Raw genomic sequence first — 16,465 nt, 5'->3', positions numbered from 1 at the left:
TTGCTATTAAGAAAATGTATTGTTAGGTGTCGAGAGTGTAATTAATTTTGTCAAATTGTAGCATTGACTTTCTTAAGACCATATATATTCCAATTCTACATGTAATACTAACGGACAATTATATGGTACAATTATATGGTAGGGGTTTCAAAAATAGCCTTAGTGACGGGGCTTTTGTATGCAATAACTTGTTTTTAAATTAGGTTTTTGCACTATAAATTATTCAGAATTTTCTGAAAATTTTCTGGATGTTCTAAATAACTACAATATACACGTTCATAAAAAAAATTGCGCTGAAAAATATTCACAGGTTGAGAACACAAAAGAGTCCCACCGGTATGACTCTTTTTGAAGCACCTACCAAAGAAATTTCCAATATTATAAATGTTTCACATAAAAAATATGTGAGAATATTAAATGAGTTAATCTAATTATAACTAATTAATTTTAAGTTTTTAAAATAATAATAAAATGGTACAAAATTAATTATCAAATAATCAAATTTAATATATTTTCCTTCCTCTTAATTTCTCAAACAATTAGTACATATAGGTATAATTTGTGGTCCTAACTTTAGCCCTAGTTTGTTCCACACCTTTCCTATCTTAAGATATAGTGATATCATCCATGTAAAAAAAAGTATTATAATTTTTTTAATTTATTTTTGGATTTATATTTGTTTGAACCATGTGTTTTGACAAATTACTTTTTGGATTCTATATTTTGTAAAATAGTTAAAATAGAACCCTAAACTCAATTTTGATGAAGAAAAAATTGAATATAACAACACAATTTTTAAGCAGAATGATTTTATCTTTGTTTTGAATTATTAGTTTGGTAAATTATTTGTGATTTTAATTGAGAAAACATTGATCAAAATCGGGTTTAGAGTTCTATTTTAACAATTTTACAAAACATAAGATCAAAAAAATAATTTATCAAAATACAAAGTCCAAACAAGTAACAGGACAAAACAGGTCAAAAGGGTATAAGAGATATGGGTGTGTAGGGTGGTGGCCCAAGTAGATGAGAGATATTTTCATAGAATAGTTAGTAATTCCAACAGTAGACTCGAGTCCTGAAAATGTTGTTGGTGTGTTTATTATGTGTGCCATGTGTGATCTATCTAATCAGTAAGTTTGAAACTCATCAAGAGCAGTCTTTTGTGCAGAAGAGAGAAGAAAGAGGTTCGAGCACGGCGCCTGAGACTCACTGCTTTATGTTCAACTTAGTATTACGCGGTCGATCAGTCTCAGTGAGGTCGTCATTGGATATGAATCCACACAACACTCGAAGCTGCTACGAACCATCTCATAACGAAGGCTGCAATGGTTCTCATATGTTTCTCAATTTATGTGCTTCGTCTTATCAACGTGTGCCAAGCTTTTACACCACAAACTGTTCATTTATATATATATATATATGTGTATAGTTTATGATGACTTTGAAACACAGAATTCAAGCCCACTGTATACTCTTAAATATTAGTCTCCGACACCCAATGGGGAACACAACACACGCAAATAAGACTCAAAGTCAAACATTCCTTGTTTGAATTTATTTTTTTCAACTCTTACGTACCTGAGTTTTTTTTGACTTCGATCGTCTATATTCATTGCTTTCGGAAAATTTTAAGATGTTTAAAATACATTTTACTTTATATATGAAGTTTGAAACTTTATATCGGGTCATTTTTTAATAGAACTATTAGCTAAATCAAACGTTAAATTTGATCCAAAAAATTATAATTAAATAATTTATACTCCTAAAAACAAGATCTATATATATATATATACTAGTTACAAGCACGATGCAAGTTTTGCTTAGTTTTATTTATAAAATTTATTAATTATTTTTATTAAATTTATATTAATATCATATAAATTTCAAATAAATATTATATTTTAATTAAATAATTTATTTATCTATGTTTAAGTTTATGTTTGTTCTAGTTTTTAAATTTGAGAGTGACAACAATACATTATATATTATATGTTTAATGTAATATTAAATATTATACGTGGATTTTAAATTTAAGTTTTTTGCTAGTTTTTTTTTTAAAAAAAAAAAAAAAAAGCAATTTGCTGCTAATTGACAGTAGATTATATTATATGTTTAATATGATATTATTATAATAAATGAGTTTAAGTTTAATTCAATTTTATTTAATTTATAAAGTATATGATTTTATTATTTTTAAATAATTATCACCGTAAAATATCTCAAAAATATCTTATTTTAATTTGTTTAATTATTTATTATTTTTAAATAATTATCATTGTAAAATATCTAATAAATATTCTATTTTAATTTGTTAATTATTTATTATTTGTAAATAATTATCATAGTAAAATATCTCAAAAATATCATATTTTAATTTTTTAATTATTTATTTTATTTTATTTAAGTTTAAGTGTTTACAAACTACTGTTAAATATAAGAATATTCCGTTAAAGTTAACATTAAAAAAATAAAAAACCGTTAAAACCAAGATGTTGACCGCGTTTTTTGCCAACGACGTGAGAACGTAAAAAATGACAAAACCTTTAAGAGAATTTAAACGACACAGACGGTTTCATAAAGAAAGTAAATAACACGCACAATTTTTATAGTGGTTCAGCCTCAATATGTTGGTAATAGCCTAATCTATTTAGAGATATGATTATTTATCTACACTCAAAATCAGATGAACCTGTGTCAACTGAGTTTCTTCAGTGTAAATTCTCAGAATACAAAAGAGTTCTCTTGATAAAAAACACTCTCTCTCTAGAAAATTCAAATCAGAACTCCAAATTTCCAAAAGTCATTTCCTCATCCCATAAGCCATATATTTATAGGCTTAGGATTATACACCTGCTCTCCCCTAGAATCGGGATATTTCATTATATTTATTATATTTAAATTACAAAAATATTCAAAATTTAACAGAACACTCAATTTGTGGGAAGAATGAGAGATTCCCGCGTATGTCAAGACCGATTCTTGTTGATGCCGTTTATGGGAATCTTGACATAGTCTGTTCTACCTGATTGATGAATATCACCTTCTGGTCGGCCATACCTCTACTGGACAGTCACGCACTTGGCTGGTAAGACACGCACTCCTCTGGTCTACCATGGCACTCTGGTCTAACATGCCATGTCTCGTCTAACATGGCACTCTGGTCTAACATGCCATATCTCGTCTAACATGGCACTCGTCTAACATGGCACACTGGTCTAACATGCCATATCTCGTCTAACATGGCACACTGGTCTAACATGGCACTTTGGGCTACTCCTAACCCAAGTCACCCATCCATTCCTTGCCAGTTGTCATTCCTATTGCCACATCATCACCTTCAAATTTTGGATAACACAAGAATTTCCGTTATCTACACACTTATTAACTCTCATTAGATTAGATTAGTTTTATTTAGATAATATATTAATTTTTTTTTATTATATATTTGTAAATGTGATATAAAATTGAAATAAATAAATAATGTCATATATTATAAAAGATTATGTTTAAGAAAAATTGATATCTTTTTTTTATTTGAATGGTTTGTTATTCTTTTGAGATTATGAATTTATAAGTTTATAATAAAAGTTAATGAAAAAAAGATATTTGGGACCCATGTTTTTTTTTTGCGACAAAAGTATCAAAGTTCAAGTTTGCACTGTTAGTACCCACCATTAGACCATCTCCAATGGATGGTGTATAATTTGTGCTAAATTTAACCCAAAATATGTGTCAATAATATATTTGGCCTACTTTTTGCATTTGTACTCCAATGTACAAGATGCAAACTAGCTAAAAAAAGTCAATATAGCTATTAATGTTTATTGAAAATATACAAAAATAATTAATTTTTTTATTAAAAGATAAATTAAAAATTAAAAAATTAATAATTTGTATTAATGAATGACAAAGAAGTAATTAAAAAAGTGATATTTATTGTGAGTTAAATGTGGCTCATGCTATATTTTGTGCCAAATTTGGCACAACTTTTAGCATATGCCAAATTTGGCACAACTTTTAGCATATGCCAAATTTGGCACATATTTTAGACAAAAAAGTATAGTAAATGATTTAAAATATTGGCATCAAGAAGCTAATGTCCTCCTTTTAAAAATTATAGAGAAATGATAATTTTACATTGTTGATTATCTAAATTGTCATTTTCTATCATTTTTTATTTATTTAGGAAACGTATGATTTTAATATAGTTGTATATGTATATTAGTTTTGTTTAATTAGTTTTTATAATAAATACTAATTAAACAAAACTAATATACATATAAATAATATTAAAATATTAGAATAAAATAGTAATTTGGTAAAAGACATATTTGGTAATATGTAATATTAAAAATGTAGTTAGGTTATTTTACTACAAAATTAAAAATATGGCAGTTACTTACTTTCACACAACATTAAAGGTCATTTTGCACCAAGCTCTTATTTTAGACCACCATTGGAGTTCAATTTTATGAAGATAGCCTAAAAAATGGTTATACACCACTTTTATAGCATTTCATTGGAGATGCTCTTACATCTAACATCAAAGTTAATGGTGAGTACTAACAATGCAAGTAAAAGTTGAACTTGAGTATTTTTGCCGTCAAAAAAATAACTTGGGTATTTAAGTGTAATATTTTGTATAACTTGAGTAATTTTGATGTATATATCCTTAATTTATAATGAACAAATGAGTTTTAAATAAGTAAAAATTAGTTTGGTTGGGAGTAACAAAAACAAAAGAATTGGAATGCAAATAAGAAAAAAAATGACAATGGAATGAAATAAAATTTAATATAAGTTATATATTGAAATGATATTTCTGCCATTCCACTGTAAAATAACCATTCCAATTGTGATAGCATTCCAATATTATAATTAAAAACAAACAAACAACCAAGAAATTGAAATGATTTCATTTCCATTTTGTTGGCATTACACCCAACCAAACATATATTTTAGCAAAAAAACACATATATAAAGACAAAACCCAGAGAAACGAAAGAATCAATTGGAACCAATGTTTAAAAAAATGGTTTTGAGGCGCGCCTCAATGTGAGGTGGAAAAAAAATGCACCAAGGCGTGCGCCTTGCTTAGCAGAGGTGAGGTGTTGAGTTGAGGCGGGTGAGGCAGAAATGGACTGAGGCGTGCGCCTCAGGAGTAATGGCCATTTTTATGCCAAAAGACCCAAAATAAAAAACTGGTATAAATAAGCCCAAAAAAACTTATTAAAACTTATCTTAAATAGGCCAAAACCTTGTAAAACTCATCTTAAATAGGCCCAAACCCAATAAAACCTAAAACTTATATTTTAATAAGTCCAATAAAACTTAAAACAAATAAAATTACAAACCCTAACAACTCACTCACTCAGCCTCTCCTCTCCCTCTCGTTCATCCCCTCTCCTCTGCTTTGCCTTTCGTTCATTTCCTGCCCAAAAACCTACTTGAAGCCGCTGAAGCAGAGAAAGGAAAAAAAAATGAAACCTGCTTGCCTTCCTCCCTACTTCTCTGCATAGCTGCTGAAGCTTCTTTCCCTACTTCTTTGCTCTGCCTTTCGAGGAGAGTTAAGGTAAATATTATTTATTTTTATATTATAATCCATATTTAGTTTTTAGATAGATTCAATGTGTTTATTTTGTTTATCTCTTTATTTTGTGCAGATAGTAGAATGGTTAGAAGCTTAAAAAAAGTTGTATTGGAGGAGCTAGTGGTAGTGGTAGTAATAATAGTGGTGGGACTCATTCAAATAGGAAAGATCCAGCTTGGAAGCATAGCATTGAGGTTGATACTCCTGGAAGTTATAAGTATCTTGAGTGTGTATATTGCAAAAAAGTTATTAAGGGTGGTGTTACGAGGTTGAAAGATCACCTTGCTCAAACTAGGAAAGATGTTGCACCATGTCCGAAGGTCCCCGAAGAAGTGAAGAATGAATTTGTGGAGTACTTGAAACAAAAAACTTTGGAAAAACATGTGAGTCAAATTAAATTTGAAGAGTTGGTTGAGTCGGGTTCTTATTTTCACAAAATGCTCCCATTCCTAGTAGAGGTATAAGAGGTCCAATAGATAGGTTTATGATGAATGTAGGTGGTGATAATGCTGATAAGACAGCCACTGAACCAACTCAAATAACTCCAAAAAATACAAAAGAAATGCGCAATAAAGTTTGTATGGACATTGGGAGGTATTTCTTTGAGAATGCTTTGCCTTTCCATTTAGCTAAGAGTCCTTTGTTTATCAATATGTGTCGTTCAATTGGCAATTATTGTAGGGAATTGAAACCTCCTAGTATGTATGAGCTTAGGACATGGATATTGAAGGAGGAGCTAAAGACTACCGATGCTATAGTTGAGGATGTTAAGAAGACATGGCCACAAACGGGAGTTTCAGTTATGTCTGATGGATGGTCAGACATTAGAAATCGAAGTATAATTAACATATTGGTTAATAGTCCTAGTAGTACCGTGTTTTATAAATGTGTTGATGCTTCTTCATTTATCAAAGATGCAAAAAGATTGTTTAAAATGTTGGATGATGTTATTGAAGAAATTGGAGAGCATCTTGTCATTCAAGTAGTTACCGATAATGCAAGTGCCTACAAAGCGGCGGGTACATTATTAATGGAGAAAAGAAAACATCTATATTGGACTTCATGTTCTGCACATTGTCTTGATTTGATGCTTGAAAAAATTGGAGAGTTGCCACAACATTAGAATGCCTTACTGAAAGCAAAAAAATTGAGCAAGTTTATTCACAATCATTAATGGATCCTAAGCTTGATGCAAAAATTTTCCAAAAGAGATATTTTAAGACCTGTTGCTACAAGATTTGCAACCGCATTTCTTACACTGAAAAGCATTTATCAAGTGAAGCAATCTTTAGAGGTTATGTTTACTTCTGAAGAGTGGACAAGTTGTGCTTGGGCATCTAAAACAGGAGGAAAAAAAGCAAGGAAAATAGTTTTGAAGGACAAACATTTTTTGCTAAGTGTGGTTTATGCCATTAAGACCACAAAACCTTTGGTTGAAGTGCTAAGGTTAGTTGACGCTGATAAAGATCCAGCTATGGGTTATCTCTATAATGCCATGGATTCAGCAAAAGAAAAAATAGCACAAAATTTGGGAGGGGAAGAAAAAGATTACAAGGAGATATGGGAAATAATAGATGAGAAATGGGAACTTTAGTTGCATTGACATTTGCATGCCGTTGTGTACTTTTTGAATCCCTGTTGTCATTATGCACCAGGATTTTCCAACCATCCAAAGATCAAGTTAGGTTTGTTCCATTGAATAGACAAACTTATACCGAACCTCGAAGACAGAGAAAGCTGACCTTCAATGTAGAATTTTTCAAACCAAGGAAGGGTTCTTTGGATTCACCCAAGCTAAATAGACATTTGAAAAACGACACCAGGTAAAGGTCTAAATTTATTTCTAATACTGTTAGAAAATTTGTAGTATGTATACTAAAGTAATATTGTTCTTTTAATGTTCAATTTTAGTGGAATGGTGGGCTCAATTTGGAGATGGCACTCCAAAGTTACAAAAATTTTCCATCAAAGTATTGGTTTTACTTGCTCGGCATCAGGATATGAGCGGAATTGGAGTACTTTCAATCAAGTTCATACAAAAAGAAGAAAGCGACTGACTACCTTAAGAATGCATTTTTTGGTATATATAATGTTCAACAAAATGTTGAAAGATAGACATGTGAAGTTGACATCTCTATCAAAAGAAAATGATGCTTCATTGATTGATGAGTTGTCATCCGATGATGAATGGGCCGTTGGTGAAAATGAAAATGTTGAAGAATTGCAAAGGCTAAATGATGAGGATCTCGGAGTTAATGTTGAAGGATTGGGATTGACTTTAAACCAAAACAATATATTGATCTTACTTTATATTTTTAGATGTTATTAAAATATATTTTTAATTAAATATTTGAGGTGTACACCTCAATGCGCCTGATACACCAGCCCAACTAGAGAGCCCAATTACTCTGGACTCGAAGCATGACTGGGCCACAACCCAAGGAGTGTTAGAAGAGTAGCCCAAACAAGAGGTCATTGGCATTGAAGAAGGAAAGAATGAGGCTGAAGGCAGCAAGAGAAGAGCACGCGTGAAGCCATGGTGGATGAAGGATTACATGATGTTCTTGGAGTGTTGAGAGGAGAGAGAGAGAGAGGTGTAACTGAATCGGTTAGGGGTGAGTATATTGGCAATAAGAGTATAAATAGTTTTCTTGTAAGCAATGGGATTTTCCAACTTGTTGAATGAAATAGCATTTTGCTGATGGAGATTTGCTCTGTCTCGAAGAGGGCTTGGTATTACTGGTGCTTTCATTGATCTTCTTCACCATGAAGAACGACGAGATTGCAGCTCTTCTGCAAGCATTGAACCTCAAATGGGAGCAACGTTCGAAGTCTCAAATGGAGAATTTCAAGCTGCTTTTGGAGCAACACACGGCGAAAACAGAGGAAAAATTTGCCCAGGTATCACAATCTTCATCTCCAAGTTCTGGTCGGGAGTGGAGTACTGGACGGGAATCGGGCCGTGTGGGAGGACGACGTTCGGATGCGGAGATGGATAACAGAGATATCAATTCCATTCTCAAAACTCTGAAGAGTCAAGATACCTCGGTTCGATGGTTCGGGTGTGGACAACTGGGTCTATAAGATCAACAAGTTCTTTGATCTTCATCGTGTGGAACCCGCAATGCGATTATCGGTGGCCGCCTTTCACTTGGATGGGGCACCTTCCACCTGGTTCCAGTGGATGGAAAAGGGAGGAGCATTTGCCGACTAGGAGTCATTTCTTCGAGCACTACAGCTGTGTTTTGGCTCTTCCATTTATGATGACCCCTTGGGACGAATCTCCAAATTAACTTAAACAGGTAGAGTATCGGACTACCGGGTGGAATTTGAGTCACTTATGTCGCGGATTACAGGAGTTCAAGAATCCATGTTTCTGAATTTTTTTATTTGGGGACTGAAGCTAGAAATTAGGTGTGAGCTCTTAATGGCCAAGCCACTTGATCTTGCTGATGCTATGGCTAAGGCCCAGCTCTTTGAAGATCGACATGATGATTTGACGGGACGAGGACGTGTTGAATTCGGCCGATGATTTGACGGGACGGGGACGTGTTGAATATGGTTATGGAGTAGTTTTCTTTATAGTTGAGGGTTATTTCAAAACCCTAGAAATGAGATCTTGAATGTATTGATGAATTTTATTCCTTATATTCCCTTTATATTATATTGCTTCTACTTTTCTATTTGAATGTTAAGAATCTTATAAAATCTTGTTTAGATGGCCACTAATTAGGGTTTTGCATCATTCTTCTATCATCTTAGGATTTTTATTCACCTAATAGTTTAGGATTCTAAGTAGAGTGATAAATTACAATTCGGCTATTGTGACAGGTATTTTGATTGTGATGAAAAGTAGAACCTAGGTTAAATGAATTGCATGCTTAATGAATTTGTTGCCTAGATTAACATGTTTCCATAAACCGTAATACTTTTACTAGGTTAAATAGATTGCATGCTTAATGAGTTTATTGCTAGGTAAAAATGGTTAGTTAAGAGTGCTTAGCTTTAATTAAGTATAATAGGAAAACTGAGATAGTTGACTGCTTAAGTGTTATCTGTGGGGTTAATAGTTTAATTGGGAAAATAGAATATTATTCATCATTGTTGATAGATTGATTGTCGAAGGTGGAGAATGATTCTTGACTATTTCTTTAATATCGTTATATCCTTAGTTATTCAATTTTTGATATTTACTTCATTTTATGTTTTCAGTTGTTAAAACTAAGACCTCTTTCTAATTTCAGTTTAGTTCTTATTTTGAATAATAATTTGATCATAGTCCTCGTGGGTTCGATCCTTATTTACCACAATAGCAAAGTAGCTGGTGTAAGTGAATAAAAAAATATATATTTAAATTTGATACGACATACGACACCCATTAGTTACGCTCATAATCAAAAACATCAAGGTGAAAATTTTGCTAGTAGAAGTCGTAAGTGTATTTTCTTAGGGGTATCCATTTGCTAAAACGGGATGGAAGTTGTATGATTTAGAAACAAAAGAGATCTTTATTTCACGGGATGTTAAATTCTTTGAAAATATTTTTCCATTGTCTGAACAAGTTGGCCCTCCTAATAATGCTTCTAGTCATATCATGGGTACTCAATCCTTTTCTGAGGATGACTTTGTGGGTGAAGGGGTGGTTTGTCATGATATTTTTCCTGCTGCCATGGAGGACACTGTGGCGCAAGCTATGGGGAGGAGTAATGCGGAGATAGAGGTGATGATGGCCAGGAATGTGAAGGGGGTTTAGTGTCGGCGGCTGCTACAAATGAGGAACCTACGGGTGAAATGCAACAACCAGTCGAGCCAGTGATAGAACTGGGATCAAAGTTACCTAATTCTCGCTATCGTGACTTTGTGACTCATACCATTGTGAAAAATAAAAGTCCTCTGCAAACTCATCTTATTCACCAACTTTCTCTGCAACTCCATATCCTATTTCACACTTTGTATCTTGTGATAAGTTTTCTAATAACCATAGAAAATATATAGCAGTAGTAACTGCAGGCAATCCCCCTAAAAAAAATTAAGGAAGCTGTAAAACATGAAGGTTGGAGAAAGGCTATGGCTGAGGACATACGGGCATTGGAAGATCAAGGCACTTAGGTCCTGCAAAAATTACCTCTAGGGAAGAAAGCTCTAGGAAGTAAATGGGTGTATACTGAAAACCACAATGAAAGTGGAAATTTGCAGAGATTGAAAGCAAGGCTTGTCATATTTGGTCATCATCAGGTAGAAGGTATTGACTACAACGAGACGTTTGCTCCAGATGCAAAAATGGTGACAGTTCGTACTTTTCTTGCAATAACATCAATCAAGAAGTGGGAAATTCATCATATGGATGTACATAATGCTTTCTTGCATGGTGATTTAGCTGAAGAGGTTTACATGAAAATTCCTCTAGGATTCGAGAAAAATCAGTCTAATTTGGTGTGCAGAATGAAGAAGTCCTTATATGGTTTAAAGCAAGCGCCTAGGTGTTGGTTTGTGTAACGCCCTGGCTACCCCAGAACAGTTACGGAGAACGGTGAACCGGAAATTTGACTCGTTACCCGAGTCCTTTGGCTAAAAACGTGATCTAAGTAATTATTATCAGGTTAAGGTGGAAAACCAGTAAAAGGAAAGGGTACATTTCATTAAGTAAATAAACTGCTCATGAGCCTTTTAAAATGTTTACAAGTAATTCGTATTACAAAAGAGTCGCTACAGTTTCATATATGCAAACTCCGCTGGCCTAAGCGGCAAAAATAGGGTAAACCCCTAGTCCCTCTGAGAACTCCTCGACCGTGGCGGTCAAGCGGCCCTGTATGTACATTACATCGCCCAAGCTCTCCACTCAAGGCTGGCCAAGCTTTTCCTTTCCTTTACTTGCACCACGTAGCACCCATGAGCCAAGGCCCAGCAAGAAAACACAATAAGATACGGTATATTATCAACAACGATCATAATAATCATCCAGGACTATCAGTCCAACAAATAGGTGACAATAGCCAAAAGTCACAGTAATGAGCATCGCTCCCTGCTAGCCATGTGACGATAGGGTCACCAGGGCTTAATCGATAAGTGTTTCATTCATAAGTTTGTTCAGGACAGGTGCATGGTGATTGGTCACCAACATAACCTTCCTCACGACTCTAGAGTCGAAACTATGGACAACGTCCCTTAGCCACGTGACAAACGGTCACCGGGGTCATATACCTTGGCTATAGTCATCTGGTCATAGACCAGGCAAGCGCTTATAGGTTCGTCGACCTTAGGTCGATCTCGCATTAATGCCATAGAGCCACTCAATGCATAATCATCGACTTTAGAGTCGGTCCCTGACTAGTCAGTGTCTTAAACAGGTGATTAGCAATCATTAGCATTTGATATGCAATCCACGTTCACATATAACAAACAACATGCCTCAATATCAAACCATGCATGTCATATACCTGTACAGAGTGCAACTGTGTCCATACACTGTTTTCTTACCTCAAGTTCGAGCGAGAAGTATGATAAAGACGACCCCTGAGAACGATCGGTCTTTTAGTTCCTTAGCGGTTACCTAATCACAACCAATTATAACCTCCATTAATGAGAATCCACAATAATAGGGTCTTAACCTAAGCACCATCCTCGGGACCTCGAAACATGCCCACACGGTGAGTAGATTCGATCCCGGGCCTTAAGGATTGAAACCCCAAGTCAAAAACCCTTAAAAACACTCAAAACGGGGTTTGGAAGGAACAGGGTAGCGCTACAGCGCTCAACCCCTAGCGCTACAGCGCTATACTCAGAACCGCCCAAGTGCCAGAAACTCTCCTGAGGAGCGCTATAGCGCCCTAGGGTGGGCGCTGTAGCGCTACCTCCAGCCCAGAACACCCCTGAACCGACCTTCTTCATCTCCTTCGATTCTAACTCGATTCCCAAGCTTCCAAAGCCTATTATTGATGCCAAATTAACCCAAAAACCATCCCAACACATCCCAAACATCACAAGCATGGGAACCCTAGCCAAAACTCCCAACAAAACCCATGAATTCACCCTAGAAAACTCAGCTGCAAAACAAAACTAAAACAGAGCAAACCAGAGAAACTATGGTTAGAAACTTACCCAAAGCTTGGCTTATGAAGCTCTTCAATGATGGAACACACTCCCAACCTCCCAAGGCTTGCTTCCCAAGCTAGAATCCTCAAAATTGGCTCAAAAACCACAAAGAACAGAGAGAAAAAGAAGGTACGGGAGAACTCTCAAAGATGCTCTGTTTTTCCATCACCTTTTCAGCTAAATAAGGTTATATCTATCCTAGGGGTGAAATGAACATTTTACCCCTAGGTCAATTAATGGTTTCTAAAGACTCCCAAGGGCATTTTTGGTACTTTCCTCCTAACTCGTTAATCATAATTAACGCTCTCCAATTCCCGGTATTCTCAATAATCTCAAACACCAATAATTCACATCCCGCTACCCTTTATTTCTCGGTAACGCTCTAATCATCAAAATCACCCCGAGACTCAAACCAAGTCCCAACACTTAATCCCGTTGTGACTAAACCGCTAATCAATCATCTACGATCGTCTCATGTCGAACAGCTCGAACAAACCCACATCATAATGTGGTCTCAACATATATCACCGACATGCATACAATTAACATTATATTATAATATAATTCTCATAAACATACATAAACACGTTTAATGGCATAATTAAACAATTATGGCCCTCCCGGCCTACAAATCCAGCCGTTAAACCACATTAGGGAATCCGGGGCATTACAGTTTGTGTAATGCCCCGAATTCTCCGATGTGTTTAACGGCGTGAATAGTAGGCCGAGAGGGCCATACTTGCTTAATTATGTTATTAATTGATAAAATGCATGTATATGTTGATTATATTATGATATGATGTGAAATGCATGCATGTGAGTTCATATTTCTTATTACAGGGGTGTGATGATAATTTGGCCCGTTGAGGGTAATTTGTGTATTTGGGTGCATGATGTGATTTGTGAATGAGATTCCATTATTATGGAGATATACTCGAGTTATTCGGCATGAGACGGTTATTTTTAGTGGATTAGCGGTTTTGTCATAACGGGGTCAATTTTGGGGTAATAGAAATGTTCATTTGGTGATAAATTGGGAATATTTGAGATCAGGGTGAAATTCTGGAGGTTTTGACTATAATGTCCCCGGGGGTGTTTTCGGGACCCCGAGCATTAGGTTTTATTTGAGGTTACTTAAGGTTGAAGTAGCTTATCAGATAGAACATACGATAGAAAACCTCTCGTTCCCCTTCGTTAGTTCATTTTTGCCACCTGGAGCATATTTGACGAAATCTTGAGTTCTAGGAGTCGAAATCAAGTGAGGATCGAGGCATAGTGATCCTAGGAAATATTAGAAGCTTCTTAACCGAAGGATTCGACGGAAAACAACCCAATTGAAGGTAATCGAAGTTTAAGTTTTGAGTTTTTCCGAGTTTCTAAGCTTTGAATTGATTTTGTGAATTGTTGAGTTTCGATTCGCTTGAACCTTGAGTTTTGAGGGTTTTGATGCATGGGGAAGCTTGGGAACTTTATTTTGATGATTGGGGAATGTTTAGGTATGATTTTGGAGGCTTTGGAGTGTTAAAAACGCGGTTGGGAATGGCCCAGGGTTGAGGGCCGCGGCCCTGTTCTTGAGCGCCGTGGCCCTAGTTTGATGAAGCAGGTGTCAGGAATTTGTGCTTGCTGGGCGCCACGGCCCTTGCCTCTGGGAACCCTGGGGGCCGCGGCCCAAGGTGCTAGGGCCGCAGCCCTTGCCCTGTTTTCGCCCCGTTTGCTCGTTTTGACCCCGGGAACCTAGTTTTAGGCCTCGGGAGTATCCTTACTACTTGGATTAGTTTGGATTGATCTCTTGGAGGCTAGATAATGGTTTGAGAACCCTTGATTATCTTGATTATTAATGGTATCCCATATGTGTTGTGATTAGGTAACCGCTAAAGGACTAAAAGCTAAACCATTCTCAAGGGTCCTTCTTTTGTTCATTCTAGCTCGAATCGAAGGTAAGAAAACTGCACCCCGAGTGTGACATGCATGGATATTTGTGAGGCATGTTGGTTGAGTAATATGGACATGAATTGAATATGGAATGCTTAGAATATGTTGTACACTTATGCATAGCACTAACTTGTTAGTCAGATTTGGCAAAGGTGTTAGTATCAACTGTGAAGCTGTGACTCATTAGTCAGGTTCGACAGTGGTACTGGGCACTGGTCACGTTGCACTGACTCATCAGTCAGAATTGGCAAAGGTGTTAGTATCAGCTGTGAAGCTATGACTTATTAGTCAGGTTCAGCAGTGATACTGGACACTGGTCACATAGCGCTGACTCATTAGTCAGGACGGCCTTAGCGTGGATCACGCAAGCCAGTAGAGATTAGATCTAATCTACTATTGGCATTGAATGGCTCAAAGATCATTAATGCCAGACCGACCCCGAGGGTCGATGCTTGAAATAAGCGCTTAGAGGCTAGTGGCTTACCTAGCAGCCACTCTTCCCCGCTGAGATCATGTGATGCTCACTCGTTTGTTCGAAAGCTTTATGTTCAGTGTGATTATAATGATAATCATTTGATAATGTTATGAAAAGTATTATGTTTTCTTGTTGGGCTTTGGCTCATGGGTGCTATGTGGTGCAGGTAAAGGGAAAGAAAAGCTCGCCTAGCCTTAAGTGGAGAGCTGATGTGGTGATGTGTACATATGCGGCCGCTTGACCACCACGGCCAAGGTGTTCTCAGAGGAACTAGGGGGTTTACCCTATTTTTGCCGCTTAGGTCGGTGGGATTGTAAATCTTAAACTGTAATGACTATTTTGAACTGAGAACCACTTGTAAATGTTTTGCTTAGCTCTGCAGAGCAGTTTGTAATAAAAATCTCCATTTCCTTTTTATTGGTTTTATACCTTAGCCTGTTAATTACACTTAGAGCACGTTTTTTACCAAAGGACTCGGGTAGCGAGTCAAATTTCCAATCCACCGTTCACCGTAACTGTTCTGGGGTAACCAGGGCGTTACAGTTTGCCAAACTTACAACGACATTGCAAAATTGTGGTTTTCAACAATCATATTCGGATTATTCTTTATTCACCTTGACAAAGGGAACAATTCAGATTAATGTGCTTGTATATGTGGATGATATGATTATTGCCAGTATGATACGATGGCCTTGGCAATCTTTAAAGACTATCTTGGAAAATGTTTCAAAATGAAAGATCTGGGAGTATTGAAATATTTTCTTGGGCTAGAAGTTGCTCGCAGTTTGGAAGGCATTTTCATTTGTCATAGGAAATATGCATTGGACATTATTTCTGAGACAAGATTACTAGGTGCTAAACCTGCCAAATTTCCTATGGAGCAAAACCATCATTTGGCATTGGCAGCCGAACGATTCCTTGATGATTCGGAGCAATATCGTCGACTAGTTGGGCGTTTGATTTATTTGAGTGTTACGCGTCCTGATTTGGCTTATTCAGTTCATATTCTTTCCAAGTTTATGCAACATCCTTGGGAAGAGCATTGGGAAGCGACATTACGAGTTGTTCGCTATTTGAAAAAGAATCTTGGCCAAGGAATATTATTATGTGTTGATAGCGAATTAAACTTGGAAGGATGGTGTGATTCTGATTGGGAAAGTTTTCCATTATTGAGGCAATCATTGAGTGGTTGGTTTGTTTTACTTGGTTATTCTCCTGTTTCCTGGAAAACCAAGAAGCAACCAACTGTTTCACATTCCTCAGCAGAGGTGGAATATAGATCGATGGCATCTATTACCTGCGAATTGAATTGGCTCAAACAGTTGCTTGGGGAGTTGGGCACACAACATGATAAGGGAGACTCTATTGTGATA

Source organism: Humulus lupulus, chromosome 1 (genome assembly GCF_963169125.1).
Source record: "Humulus lupulus chromosome 1, drHumLupu1.1, whole genome shotgun sequence".
In the NCBI taxonomy this organism is placed as follows: domain Eukaryota; kingdom Viridiplantae; phylum Streptophyta; class Magnoliopsida; order Rosales; family Cannabaceae; genus Humulus; species Humulus lupulus.
The sequence above is the reverse complement of the archived record's forward strand: the minus strand, read 5'-3'. Positions refer to the sequence as shown.